The 15,310-nt window shown below is 34.3% G+C and overlaps 1 protein-coding gene across 1 annotated transcript in view; it reads right to left on the bottom strand.

Annotated features, from left to right (window-relative positions):
• The window catches only part of SKAP2 (src kinase associated phosphoprotein 2), a 138,581-nt gene that overhangs the window by 82,410 nt on the left and 40,861 nt on the right, over positions 1–15,310 (bottom strand). The window lies entirely within an intron of this gene.

The raw sequence follows: 15,310 nt of genomic DNA, 5'->3' as shown, positions 1-15,310 counted from the left end.
CCATGGCTTGATCTCTACTGGACCAGGATTCTCTATGATCCTTTATCTTGATCTGTGCTGGACTTTGGGTTCTCTGTGTTCCCATGGCTTGATCTCTGCAAGACCTTGGATACAAAATGGTCCTTGGGATTGATTTCTGCTGGCTACACAGCTCAGAGGTCATAGTTTTTAACACCCAAACTTAGTATGCCATTGTTCACCTGTATTTACATAGGAAGGCACAGAACAATGTGGCCTCTTCATGTAGCACTCTGAATTCTCCCTTTTCATTTGATAGACAACCCCATTTAATGAAACAAGTAACAAGTGGCTGTTAAAAGAACAGGAAACAGGGAAGGTTAAGGTGGGGTAACACAACCTTGTTTTTCACCTGGTTTGGGAAAAAATGAAGTTCATACAGAAACATTATTGTAAATGAATGATCACATAACTCCCCTCAGATTGTAGCATCACTTTTTATCTCTTTTATTTTATTATTGAGGAAGTGATGGAAATAGAATTTTCAATAGACTCCAGCAATGATAACATAAAATATGTCAAAAGCTTAGTGATAAGTGTGCGTGCATACATGGACTATTTTACATTTTTCTCACAGCTTCCTACTAGTAAAAACCCGTAAAAAGGTTGTAATAAATTACAAAATTGTTAAGCCCTGCCTTTTGATACTTCAGGAGGGACTTCCCTGAAGCACATATGTGTTGGACTTTGAGCACCCAACTTGGTAGCAAATAGTGGCCTCACCCAGACAATTTGAAAACATTGGAACGCAGGGTCAAAGTATTTTTTTAAAAACTGCATTTACAGTTATATGTATTGCTGGTAGGGTTTTTGTAAAGCTGAGATTCACTTTTTTTCGAAATATTTGCATTTTCCAATTAAGCCACCATGCTGCTTTCCCATTTAAGAATAGTGACATGGAGTAATCCAGACCATACAGACATTTGAACTGGTTTGCACAGCAACAACATGCTGCTAAAGCTACTAAAAGCTGTTTCTGATCTTATGGCTTGGAGAATATCTTTTTTATAGATCTGACATATTGTTCCCCCAACTGACACTCAGGAAATAAAACACTTCAATAACATTTACACAGTGGGAGATGCACATTTTCTGCTAGAATAGTCTAGTCAGTTCCTTAGCTGGTAAAATGGTTATTACCTCATATTAATACTAATGAGGAGTAATATTATTTAATTAATATTTGGAGAATTGAGAAAATTCCAGCTGCGCAATGATGTCACAGTAACATGAGCCAAACTCAGGCAATGTGTTTTCAAATGAATGTTAATATTAAAATTTTAAAGCGCACCTGTTATTCATATCTAGTAGCACTGCTAAGCTCCTGTAGTGTTTGTCCTAGATTTCCTGGTTGGCAACAGCAACCACAAATATCTTCCAACTATTGAGGATATGGCTATTTTATATCTGTTTGCTCCCCCAAGGCTTGGGTAGTATACTGTCTCATCCGATGATTGGCTCATGCTTGGTAATTTAACAGCAGGATCTACATTATATTTCCTGGCACTAGACTAAATATATAGAATGGCATTCCAAAGTAGAGAGCGACTGATATAGTATTTTACTAAAAATATATATTTTACACCAAATGAGTGTCTCTGTTAATCTTAAATACCCAGATAGGATTGAGGAGAATGCTTTTTCACAGAGCTCAATGAAAAAGTGCTGTGCTTTAGTAAATCAAACTTGAGGATTAAAATAAAGCCACCTGTCTCAAAAAATGTCACAAAAATGTTCCCTGGGTAGTAGGGCTGACTTACAGATGATACTTATTGCCTTGATATGTGCTGTTTATAGATGTGTAATTATAGTCACTGGAAATGATTGTGATTGTTTTCAGCAACAATATATTGTACAGTTCAATGGAGAGGGTGGAGGAAAGATGAGCGGAAATGCTGTGTCCTCCCCATTTGGAAACATCAGTGATCATTTCTGTAGGTCATTTAGTAATCCGGCAGGATGGATCATCAAACAACATTGGCAAACGCTATCTGATTGCCTCATAGGATCAAATTTATTTGTTGGAGCAAACAGAACTATGCTTTATAAGAGTTTTTTTGCCTTCCTCTGGAACATTAACTATGTCTATAGGGTTTTATCTGGGATATGTGTATTATTTACCCTAGTGGTTGAATTTGATGGACGTATATTTTTTTTCAACCTGTATGTAAACTATGTACACAACTTTACATTTTAACAATCTAGAAGGCTTTTTTTGTTAAATGGGTACTTGACTATGAAAATCATTCATTTTCTTTTTGGACCCTGAGGGTAGTCTCACACTGATTCCTGCAATTTTGCTCCCTGGTTTTATGTGCAGAATGTCTGACAGATTCTTTATTTTATAAACATCAACAAAATAATGCATGTTGTGCCACCCCAGAAAATATCACACTTTTTGGCATGTCAGTAAAAGGATTTGAGTATTTTCAATATTGCCCTCTGCCCATGAAACAGAATTTTTGCAAAATCTTTCTTTTTTGTACCTGGTGTGTTTTTTTTTAAAGATGTCCCTTAGGCTAGGTACACACATGCAGAATTGTCGTTAGAAAACAAACGATTAACGGCGGATCAACGATTATTTTGAATGATCGTATTGTGCACAATTCTGTACATGCTGAAAGGATACGATCATTCAAATATAATCCACCAATAAAGTACACAGATACAATCATTTGAACAATGCAGGAAGTAACATGTACAGGAGAAAGTGAATCACAGAATAATCCACGATCACTGAACGACCGTGCACACAGTAGATAGCGAAGGATTGTCGCCCAATCAGATCAGCCAGGATGGTTGTTCGTTTCCAGCAACATTCCTCGTTCATCGGCATCATTGGCCAGTTGTGCATTTGTGCATGTTAACAGTTGTGCATGTTAACAATTGTCGGACGAACGGTCGTTAGTCGTTTGTTTCCAACGATAATTATTGCTCGTGTGTACGTAGCCTTAGAGTTTTATGTTTACTCCTATTAGACTGAAAACTCTTGCAACAAATATTGTCCCACAATCACTTGTGTGAACTTTGTGAAAGCAAACTAATTGGTATAATATTTCTACGAGTGCCATTATCATAATATATACAATTTTAAAATAATGTAACTTTTTATTTTCTGTGCAACAAAACATAGTCTGGGTTATTTTCAGGCAAATTAACAGCACAATTAGCTGCAAATCAGACCGACATTATTAAACCAAGTCTCTGCGACAAGTTTTTAGTGTATTTGTACACGTGCGCCTGTTCTCTTAGAGAAGTGCGACAGTTTGCAAAGTTCACAGACAGATTTATTACTGAAAATAAGACAGATTTTCACTCTAAACGGTTGCAGAATTAGGAAGAGGTCAGGGTCAGGTATCATTCTGTCGCAGTGCTACTTTGAAGCAGCCAAAGCAGGAATATATGAATCTAGCTGTAACCTTGTAGAAAATCTGTTGCACAGTCTGTCATTGCTCCTGTTCAACATTGCCTTACTATGCATCAAAATTAAAAATATGTTCATGACTACCTTTTACAACAAAATTAAGAATAAGGAGAAAGAGAGATAAACTTTTTTTACACTGTGTAGGAAATGTGTATGAAAAGTTTTCTTTTCATTATATATGGGTGAATTTCTGTTGGGGTCAATATACATAAACTGCCCAGAACAGCGAATGTAACAATCAAATTGAAATATCATTATCTGCTCATCTCTTCTGCATTCTGTATCTGTATGTGAGTCCTGGTGCAGTTGGTTTGCACCTTGTACAGAACAGATGTATGGGATGTGCTGTTTCCCACAATCTGCCATCCCAAGAGACCAAGAAGAAGAATGGATTACTGGCCAAACTCTTAGAATCCCAGTCTGGATTGCCCTCTGTGTTAACCCTCTCAGTAGTGAGTAAGCAACTCCACACTGCTATGTCATTAGTAGGTCCCCATTGTAAATCATTGTGCTGCCAGTGTCAGAGAACTTTACCAGGATAGCATAGCAGGGAAGCTTCTTACAGTACACATCTGTATTTAGTGTTATCATTACTGCAGGATACAGTATTTTTCCACAAGCCTGCATCCTACTTACTTTTTATGACCCATTATTCTAATAATTGTATAAGGCATGTTGCTTGCATTTAATTGGATGTTGGAAGTAAAAACTGCTTAAATGTATTCACTAAGCTAAGTGAACAATCACTAAAAATAATCAACTTATAATTAATTAATCATAAAACTGGACATACAAGGATCATTTGATGCTGCTACACAGTCTTTACCATGTTTTTTTTGCAATGACAATCTTGCTTTTTACAGTTTAATTTCACCCCCAGGTCTCTGTGATAACACAGTACTTTATTTTAAATTTAGGCATTAGGTAATGGTAGCATTATGTTTATGTGCTAGGTGGTTGAATTTAAGGGTTATGCTTAGGATTAGGTATATGAGGTTTATTGGCATTAAATATGATTTGAGTCAATGGGCCTGATTTATTAAAGGTCTCCAAGATTGGAGATGATAGACTGTTATGGAAAAACCTGGGTAGTCCAGAAAACTTGAAATTGATTTTTTAAAATAATATTTGGCAAATGAATTCAATCCTGAACCAAATCCATTGAAGGTTTGCTGGATTACCCAGGTTTACAGATGATCGTCTATCTTCTCCCGTTTTGGAGAGCTTTAACCAGGTCCAGTAAGTCAATGTTTCATTTTGATACAATAAAATAATTTTGCACATTAACTAAATCAGTTTTTGGGCTTAATATGTATTTATTACATATGTGTAAATGAGTGCTAAAATAAATTGGTACTAACACTGAAATCATACATTTTGAAATTACTATGGCAAAAATGTATGTTGCTGCTTTATTTATGCTTTATTTATGAAGGTTCTATGAACAATTAACAGCACAAATTTTTACAACAGGAGTCTGTTAGCAGAAATTGTTGTGACATTTCAAATTCTAGCCATGATCCTTTGCGTAGGTAATGAATAAAAAAATTGCAAATGTAAGAAGTTTGCGGGAGAAAGCACATCCCACGTATCTGTTCTGTACAAGGTATAAATCAGCTGTGTACAAGAACTCATATATAAAGATATAACAATGACAGAATATGATATTTCAATTATATCTAAATAATAATAATTATTATATAATTATTTTACTTTTCTGTGTGGTATAGGTATATTCCAATGCTGGTAACCTTACAATTTTCTTGTACTTGTGACCCTCTGTCACTTTTTTATGAAAAGTAAAAAAAAAAAATAGTAAACAAAACAGTAAAAGATTGGCTTAATGAGGATCTAAACCATCCACATTGTCTTCATAATAAAGTTTTTTCCCCCCTATATCTGTTCTATGTTTTAACATCAGTTTGCTCACATTAAATTCAGTACATTGCAGCATTCGGCCTTCTCTCAGCTATCGTCTACCATTCTGTTATCTGCTGTTTGAGCATCTGGAAGGCTTATAATTGTTCAGAACAAATATATCTTTTGTTTTTTGTATAAAAGAGCTACCATGTTGTGTCTAAAGATACATATATAAACATGCATTTTATTATACAATAAATTACCTGGTAATTTATCAACAAGCTCCTATTCAGAATAAATCTAATTGGGTGGCAAACATTAGGGGATTAGCGATAGTTGTGCTATGTTTGCTAAATCCTCTACTGTAATCTCAGACAAGTAGTTGTTTTTATTAGCTTTACCAAAATGTATTATTGCACTTACATTTAAAGAAAAAGTGAGTATTGACATTAGGCACAAGTCAGAAGCATGTTTTATACTGCAGTGACATCCCCACCTTAAAATTAATAGGGCTATTATTAAAAATATATGTATAATCTAGATGGTGCAAAGAAAAAAAAAAGCATCAGTGAAATTAGGGAATTTCATATAACAAAAATTATGGTAAAATTTACTTTAAATGGCTCTTAGGGAAGCTCTTTTTAACTACCCTGCAACAGTGCACACCTAACACAGATTTCCAATGTTTGACCTTAGGATATATATATATATATATATATATATATATGCTTCCATTATTTTAGGGGGCCCACAGGTGATAAACAGCTGCTGTCCTAATGGTTTAAAGGTTGTTCCATATTGTGTCCTGTAGCTGATGTGGTTCTGAATTCTAGAGAACTCAATTAGGCCCCATGACTGGGCTCCTTTCTGTCAATATAAAGTGTAAGCACATTTGTAAAGCACATCGCTGTGCTTTAATAATGCATTTTTTTGAGCGATAAGTATAGTGTATCTATGAGCCCTTTCTCACTGCTATTACTTTGTCTAGATTTAATTATGAATAAACAATTTTTAGCAATCAATGCTCACTTGATTGCCATGATCATTTTGTCTCCCAGCAAAGTAGAACTTTCAGTGACTTAGGACATCATGAAGAAGATAAAATAAACTTGAAATAATTATAAATTAAAGAATACCAAAGACACATAAAAAGCAACATATGCAATATATAGCCAATGCAATAAATACTTAACAACACCACACATCCCACAGTGTCTGTGGGCTCCACACTCAGAAATAGATGTTACTTACCTTCATACACATTGGGCCTGATTTATTAAAGCTCCTCAAGACTGGTGAAGATAGACTTTCATGGACTGAAAACATTTGTCAACAAATAGCAAATGACTTATAAAAAACCATTCCAGGTTTGCTGGATCACTCGTTCTCTGACATAAGTAAAAACTGGAGAACCAAATGTGAATGTTTTTAAAATGATGTCCTAAAACCTCCTTGTCTAAGGACATTTAGGTGAAGATCTCCGTTAAAATCAAGAAAATCTGACTTAATTCTATGTGGAAAATTAAATATTTATAGAGCATTTCAGAAATGCCATTAGAAAATATTGTATGAGTACATTCTATTAAAGAGCTGCACAGGCCACTATACACAGACTCCAGATTTGTATCCTACATTGTGCAGTGATCCCCACATTTATTGAATCTTTCTAAAGCTAAAATGTCAGTGCACGCCACCTGCACTGGGCCTGGACGGCCATACACAGCCTCCCAGATGAATCATAGCGCTAGTCAAGCCAGACATTTGTTGCTCCAGAGCTGAGCTATGGGTCACAAGCTTTACATTCAGCAGACATAAGACATCCTGTAATGGCACTCTTACTAGAAATAAGTAACATTCTGCCTCGTGCCATTTTAAGGAATTTAAGAATGTAGCAGATTTACAGAGACAGGGAAAATGTGAGATATCTCACTTACTCTTTCTCATTGTTCCATATGCTTGACATAATGGTGTGAGCTAAACTGGCAAGAAGATTTGTTGTTTTTTTGAGGAAAACTCTAGTATTGCCCTTGTAAAGGGGGATGTTACGCTGCCTCTGTTCCATAAAGTATTGATTTAGATTTGGTAAAATATTGCTTTAGCTTTAAAAGACAGCTGGATTACATAAAAGAAAAAAGAAAAAGAGAGAAGCACAGATGCATGTTGTAAATGTTAATGTTATTGCAGCAGACATCTTTTCTGGATCCTAGGAGGACCTTGCTGCTGGGCAGCCAATAGAAAACACCTATGTCATGCAGGCAGGGACAGGGATACCCCATTTTGGTAAAGAGGTGAGGAAGACTCAGGACTAGAGCATCACCTGACTGTCTAAGGTGGGTAAAATGCATTTAAATATGTTTTTTTTTCAGCAAATAAAATGGGGTAGGTAAAATGCAAGAGGAGCCTGGGGATCAACATTACATTTATAGGTACACATTCATACACATAAGACATTGTTTTTAAAGCGTAGACATACATGGCCAGATAATTCTACAAAATTTAATAAACCCCAATAAAAATCACACCATAAAATTAGAAGATATCAGTCAAAGTGATATTTCATTTGCTGGAAAACCGCAGAATATTGGCTTTCTCAATATTATTAGTGCAATTGACTGTTTAGAATACAGAGAAAGATATCAATAAAAAAAGTTCTATTTGCCCAAACACAGACAACTGTAACTGAACAAATGATGTCCCAAAAATCATTACCATCACATAAATCGATTGAAAAAATAGTGTTTGTTTGATCAGTGTAATGTTTGATCACTTTAAAAATCCCTTTTTACATTGAATTGTGTTGGATTTTATTGAAAGCTTTACAAAAAAGTAGCCAATAAAAATGTGTACTCCTTTTAGAGTTTTTTTTTTTTTTTATTTTAGGTCTATTAAGTCCACATTAGTTCATTCCGGTAATCATTTTAGGGAGAGGAATTGAAAATTCTAAAAAACTGTTACTCTTTGTGAAGGTGCTGAGCAACTTGTTGGAATAATAATGTGTAAAATAATATAAATAATACCGGATCAGCCCTCTTTTACACAATTTGGGAGTTCTGTATTAGGAGGCTGATGATGGGACAAATTCAGTTACTTTTGCAGGAGTTTGTTCCTGAAATCCTGCAGTTCAATATTACAGAATTTATCTGTTCCAGGATTGAAAACATTTGTTAACAAATAGCAAATTACTTTTAAGAATTCCATTCCAGGTTTGCTGGATTACCCAGGTTCACTTAAAAGTGTATCCTCTCCAGCCTTGAAGAGCTTTATTAAATCAGGCCGAATGGACCAGAAATTCCCAACTGCTCCCTTCAACCCCTCCTATCATCAGACCACAGTGATTGGGGGTGCAAATATGATATATTGAAGCAACATTGTTACCAAGAAATACAGTTCAGGTCATGGCATGGTGTTTCAGTAATGAGGAAAAGGTCAGCAGCAGGAAGACTGCAAGTAACAAAATGACTGGTTATAAATAGACTAGTTACAAATGGCTAGTTATTAATGCTGTTTGCCTTCTTGGTCAGGGCTTTTATCGTAAAAGTTCTCCTGGATGTCATTCATCTATATTGAGCTTGTCTTGGTGTTACAGAGAGCTATTCTCAAAACTTTTCCAGCAAAACAATCATAATGTCTAATGCAAAGGCATGCAGATATATTATAGCCAGGTTGGGTAAAAGCATGTTAACAGATTCTTATATTTTTGGAGCTAATTACCGTGTTTCCCCGAAAATAAGACACTGTCTTATATTTTTTTGGGCTTCCAAAAACACACTAGGTCTTACTTTCAGGGTAGGTCTTATATTAGGGCAGGTTGGGGGAAAAGTGCTAGGTCTTATTTTCGGGGTAGGTCTTATTTTCGGGGAAACACGGTAGAGCACCCAAGTATAAAATCATGCAATCATGGAATGAACATGCAGCCTCAATATAGGTAGTCATTTAGTAGGGAACTGAACAAAGGACTAGCACCATAGGATCACCTTGCCACTTGTTTAGGATATGCAAAGTTTGTTTTTTATGCAGTATGCACTAGTGGAGATGCATGGGCTAATTTACTAAAGGATTTTACCTTTAGTTATTTACGTGTAAAAGAAATAAACAGGGATTTTATCATTAAATGTATTCCTATAGCTTTTGTTTTATCGAAATAATTTTTTAGCGTGAGCATTCCCGAAATCTTTCCTCAAAGCCTTTATCTTTCTTAAATAATTTTTTGTGGGTCTTTTTGCCGGGATAGTCTGTGATTTTATGGTGATATGTTCTCACAAGCCTGAATAGCCAGCCATAGGTTAACCTTCTGTTTGGGTAGAGTGAATCTTTCATGCTGAGAATGTGACCGGCTGCCTCTCAATAAAGGTAATGTATGCCTGCACCCCCTGATGCACTCTTCTGAGACACCTGAAAAATATCACCAATGCCTTGAAGGTTTTACTTAGGAAGCTTCATAAACTGGTTTACGATGCAGCATTTATAATGAAGTCAAAGAGCAAGTATGTACTTAATAAAGCTACCAGATGATTAATCTAATCCCTATTCATCTATAGAAATTTTACCAGACATTAAAACTCCAGCCAATGCAGATTTCGGAATAGAAATGTTTAGTCTAGGTGACCTGGCAGCTTAACACATTTATGTAACTGTACTGTTATTTCAGGTTTAATTTATTTTTGAAATGACAGACTTATTCTTAATGTCGTATAAACCGGTTGAAATTTTTAAATCTATAAATAGTGACATAGTTAGTACATAATATCATAATTGAACTGCTGGAAAAAAATGAAGGGGAACTGAAGCTACAATTCTGTTGTGTTAATAATAAATTCTTAAATTGTATATCAATTGACTTCTTACAGTCTTAATTACTTCCTTTGTGGTATACAAGAAATGTAAATGATAAAGATGGAAAAAGCAGCCAATTTCTTTTCAGATCGACATGGTGTAGAAAAGGTTTACAACCTTTGAGAGGTTTTTAATGCTGTGCCCTGGTGAGATTCTTTTATTTTCTAAATTAGGAAGTAAGGGAAAATCTCACCATAGGAGACAGACACAGGATTAATACCATGATATATAAGTCTGACTCACTCCATACAAAAAAAAAAATATATATATGTTATGAATGGGAAGTGCATTGTTTTCAATAGGCTTGGTTATTAAACATAAAGAACTCTTTAGGACGCTGCAGGCTCCACACCAAGATCTGGGTTTTATAATGTAAAATGCAGTAAAAATACGGACAAATAATGTAAAGTCCAGAGGAGGGAGGATATCGTTATTATCTCTCCAATATAAAAAATTAGGGCAAAAAGGAAGCAGAGACTACACATACATGTTCCCATGTATATAAATAAACTATACATTGGGAAATAGCTTAAAAACCCTAACACAGTAACACAAAACAAACATTTGTTTTTGATGGATCTTTTACTCTTTTACACATATAACTAAACAAATAGTGTACAAATACAGTAAATTTAGGATTGTCTGGTGTATCATTCGAAAACCTGTAAGCTTACACAAAAAATGCCCATTTTGATGAACCTACAATGAACCTACAATTACAGTCTCACTTTCAGACAAAGTCAGTTTGTCTGAAAGTGAGACTGCTCTCCTGCATGTGTTACAATTCTCATTTATTCAAAAAGTTTATACTCCCTGAATGAATGAACATTTTAGTAATTAGGTGCACTTAAATAAAGTGATTCTTCTTTAACATAACAACTTGGTACCTGAAATTTGGTGATAAATGTTACAAGTTTTTATTTATGAAGCAAGCCATTAGCTCACTTTAGTTAAAGAGAATGTGTGTGTCTTGTCAAGGGAGTAATAAAAAAACATCCAAAGCCACTAAGATTAAATCTACTTTCACTCTTTCTTTTCTCCTAATTTTAGGTTGACTGGAAACTCTGCGAAGGTGACTCCCCAGATTTTACTTTTACATAACTACATACAGTGCCGTACTAGCTAATTTAGGAAATATTGTTAATTTAGGAAATATTGATAAATCATTTTGGTGGACATCAATGGCCTGATCCCAACCTAGATCAAAAACCTGATGCAACACCAAGGTGGGGATTGGTACATTTATGACTCCCCTAGAGGGCAATACATAGCTCTTTTAGCCATTGGAAGTGCTTGTTATTGCTCAGAGAACCAGCTGGAAGATCTTTGTGCATCTCTGTTGATGTTAACCATGTGTGACACTACAGTCTATAGAGAGAGTCATTCGGGGAAAGAGCAGAAGGTCCCGGTGTCAATGAAGACTTGAAGACCGTATCTTTCCTTTGGAGACCCCTATTGGTAAAGACATTTTATGCCCAAAATGTGGAAAAAACAATTTATTGATATATGTAATTCTAGGGGAAATATTTAGACCAAACTTTATGCAGAATTATATAAATGCAGAAATATATAAAAAATAAATTGTTAATAAGAAGGCCCTTAGCCTTGTTCTCACAACAGAGTAGTTGTTTTATAGTTGATCTGTAGTTCTGTACCTACCTGCTTCATTTTTACAACTAGGTTATGCAAAACAAAAACAAAACTGAAACATTCTAGAATAGACTTATTGTGATGACCTAATCTGCACTGGTTACAGCTTTTACACCTTCCGATGCCTAGGATAGGTATGTCTTTGAAGGTAGGAGGGGAGCAGAATGAGAATATCCACATTTCCCAAATTAAGTTACAAATTTAAGGTAGTATATATTGTATTAGACCTAGAAGATGGAGAAGGAAGAGAGCATAATCAATTATTTTTTTATGTACCTAGGTTTTATATTTTATTTTTGAAATTATTTTATGTGTAATGTAAGGTTGTTTTGAAGTTAATCCACAAAATGTTTGTATGTGCTAATACCATAAATAGTAAATAAAAAAAATAAATAAAGTAATTTAATGCTGACAATGTATTTTGTAAATAAATTAAAAAAGATGAACAGAATGCCAAGACATGCAAAAAATGGATATATAAATTCTGCTAGCAGAGTTTACAGTACATCTGTAAGAGACTAGTTTATATGTCAAGGCTTAGCGTAGGAAACAGTGATGCGGCTTTAACCCTTGAAGCACAATTATATGGGGTAGCAGTCGGACTGTGGCTTGTCTCTGATTATCTGTCTTCTACATGCCTCTCTGTGTGAATTTTCTTCCCATCATAAATGAATACATCACATAATTAAAGCCATTGAAGCAGGAGAAGGATAACTAATGGCAGGCAGAAAGGACATTTGTTTCTATAAAAGATTAAACTTCCCAGAAGATCAAGGATCTAGTTACACCATGGTGCATTGTAGTCTCTAACTTTATTACCATTGACAGGTTGGCTACTGTTACCTTTATTGATATGGTGCAATAATATTAATCACTAAAAGTAAAAACAAAATTTAACTCTCCAATGCTGTCACTAGTTTATTTCTGTAAAACTTCTATTTGCTTCTGACAGTGAATAGTAATAGTGATGCATTTTTACTTGCTATACCTTCAAAGGGCTACATTGTTTATGTAAATTATATTCGTGCAACTCGGTCAGTGGACAGGATAACATGGTTACCGATTATGAAAGAGAACGCCATTTAAAAATATTAGATTAAAATGACATAAATCTGCTGTCAGACACTACCCCTTTACATATTATGTTTACAACATGTATCTTTCATACAAAATATGAGGACAATGCTTATAGTATGTTTCGGTTTGGCTATATATACAGTCTGTAGTATAAAGCAGCAGGAAAAACATAAAAATGTCCTAGTTAAAAAGAAACTATGCACTATAGCAGCATAGAAACCCTTTATTTTATAAATCACCAATTTAATTCAATTTATATTCTATTTTCTAAGTCACTAATTGAAATTCAATTAAAAATCACTCCTAAATACTTATTTTATTCCTGTGCCAGGATTTTATTTTTCTACATTAATTTCATAAAAGTTATAAAAGGTGACCACTGAACATTGGTTAGAGAAAAAGTGATGCTGTAGTGCAAGAGATGCTAACAAATGTAATTTATAGATACAAATAATCACATATCAGTAAAGAAAAGAAAACGTCAAGAATCAATAATACTTCTTTTGTAAGGAGAAAAATAGCCATTGAACAAAAAGAAACAATTTGAACATATGGTTATAAAAAAATAAACATTTTTTTTATAAACAGGAAGTGATTTTAGCCCCTACTTAAAAATCTATTTATTTAAAAGAGTACATTTTTTATTTTTATTTTTTTATTACTATTATACTTACATTTATTTTGCACTTATAGGCTTGCCATATAAATTCTATTATATTCTATTCTTTTAAACCTAGACTGTGATAATTGCCAGCAGCAATCAAGTCTAGGCATCACTGAGCTGAAGTGTGCCAGCTTTCATTATAAGATATAACTTATTTGACTTTCCTACAGTACCTAATAATCCATAAAGAAACCCAAACACATATGGCTTCAGGGAATATCTAGAAAATTAGGTGGCCATTGGGGAACCGGGTGAACTTTTGAACCAGAGGAACAGTGAGGGAGAAATATTAGAGAGAACACGAGACTCCTAATGCATGGAGAAATATAAGGATGTGACCTTTATGGTGCCTTGAAAATTACATTAACACTATGAAAAATACTTATCATGTTTAGCATTTATAATGTATCAGTTTTAGACACTTTTTTTTTGTATGATCTGCAAAGCAGAGAGTCAAAAGTACAAAATAAAAATAAGATGTAATACCAGATCTCATTGTGACCATGGCTAATTTTGCAATCATTAAAAATGTGCCTGCTATACCTAATAGAAAACTGCATAATGAAAGGAAAAATTATTATGATTTCTGTTCAGATCTGCACTAAAAGTTTATAATAATTCACAGATATTTATTAAAATTAGGAAGTAATTTCTTAACTCTTGTTTAAGTTGCATAAGTCTTGTTTAACTTGCATTTGAATACTACTCATCAATATCCAACAATAAATCTGCCATGCAACATAAAATATCTTCTGGATTTTTATTCTGTAGATTAGCTGAGTGCATACATGGCACACAGGGCTGTTCCAGGGAAAAAAGAGGTATCTCATACATCTGCCTAGAGCAGCCAATTAGAGATCAGCAGTTAACATTGTAATTACTAGAATAAGTAATAAGACTTGATTTACATTTGGTTGCCATGAGAAGGAGTACATCACAGGTCTTTGCTTTGTGTTATTCAATAGGCCTCACAATCTGATCATGGCACATTAGAGTTGCAGGGCGCTCATTTTATCTACTTGATATCATTTTCATTAAATACATGGTTCAATAAATTTCATATGACTGCACAATTTTGGGGAATTAATGGCAACTTTATTTTTATTTTGTTTGGAAAAGTTTCGTGAACATACTTTTGTTCTTTTTTTCTTAAATTTAGCCAGTGGGTATACAGAATATTTTTAGTGTAATATTCATTTTTAAAAAGAAAACAATGTAACATTCTAGCAAAGTAAATCATATTTGGATGCAAGAAGACGGAATATACTAAATGCTCCCCAATATGGGGGTGAAGTCTAGAAGATGATAGAATATACCTCTCTGAATCGCTGAGCACTGTTTTTATTACACATGCATGCAGTTCACTTATTGCTGCTCTGCAATAGACATAATTTTATAACCCATAAAGGCAATTTATGTATCCAACGGGAATGATCTGGATAACATAAAACCTTGAGTGCTGTGTTGCTGTGTGAAGCATATTTTAGTTTGCCAATTGTACAGAGAGACAGAAAGGCCCTGCTTGATCATCATATCATGTCACAAAGCATTACTCATTCATAACTTTATAACCAACTTATAATGCCTCCACTCAATGCTTGTAATTAAATCGCAGGAGCGTACATACAATACCCATGAAAGTTATTGCAAAATATCATTTACTAAATTTTCCTAAATGGTTCTACATATACAGCATAATCCATAACTGACATTTAGAAAAGAGAAAAATAAGATGTCAGTACAATAACTTACTAGAGCAAAATATTGGTCTCAAAGCTAGAGCA

Source organism: Pyxicephalus adspersus, chromosome 5 (assembly GCF_032062135.1).
Source record: "Pyxicephalus adspersus chromosome 5, UCB_Pads_2.0, whole genome shotgun sequence".
NCBI lineage: Eukaryota > Metazoa > Chordata > Amphibia > Anura > Pyxicephalidae > Pyxicephalus > Pyxicephalus adspersus.
The sequence above is the reverse complement of the archived record's forward strand: the minus strand, read 5'-3'. Positions and strand labels throughout refer to the sequence as shown.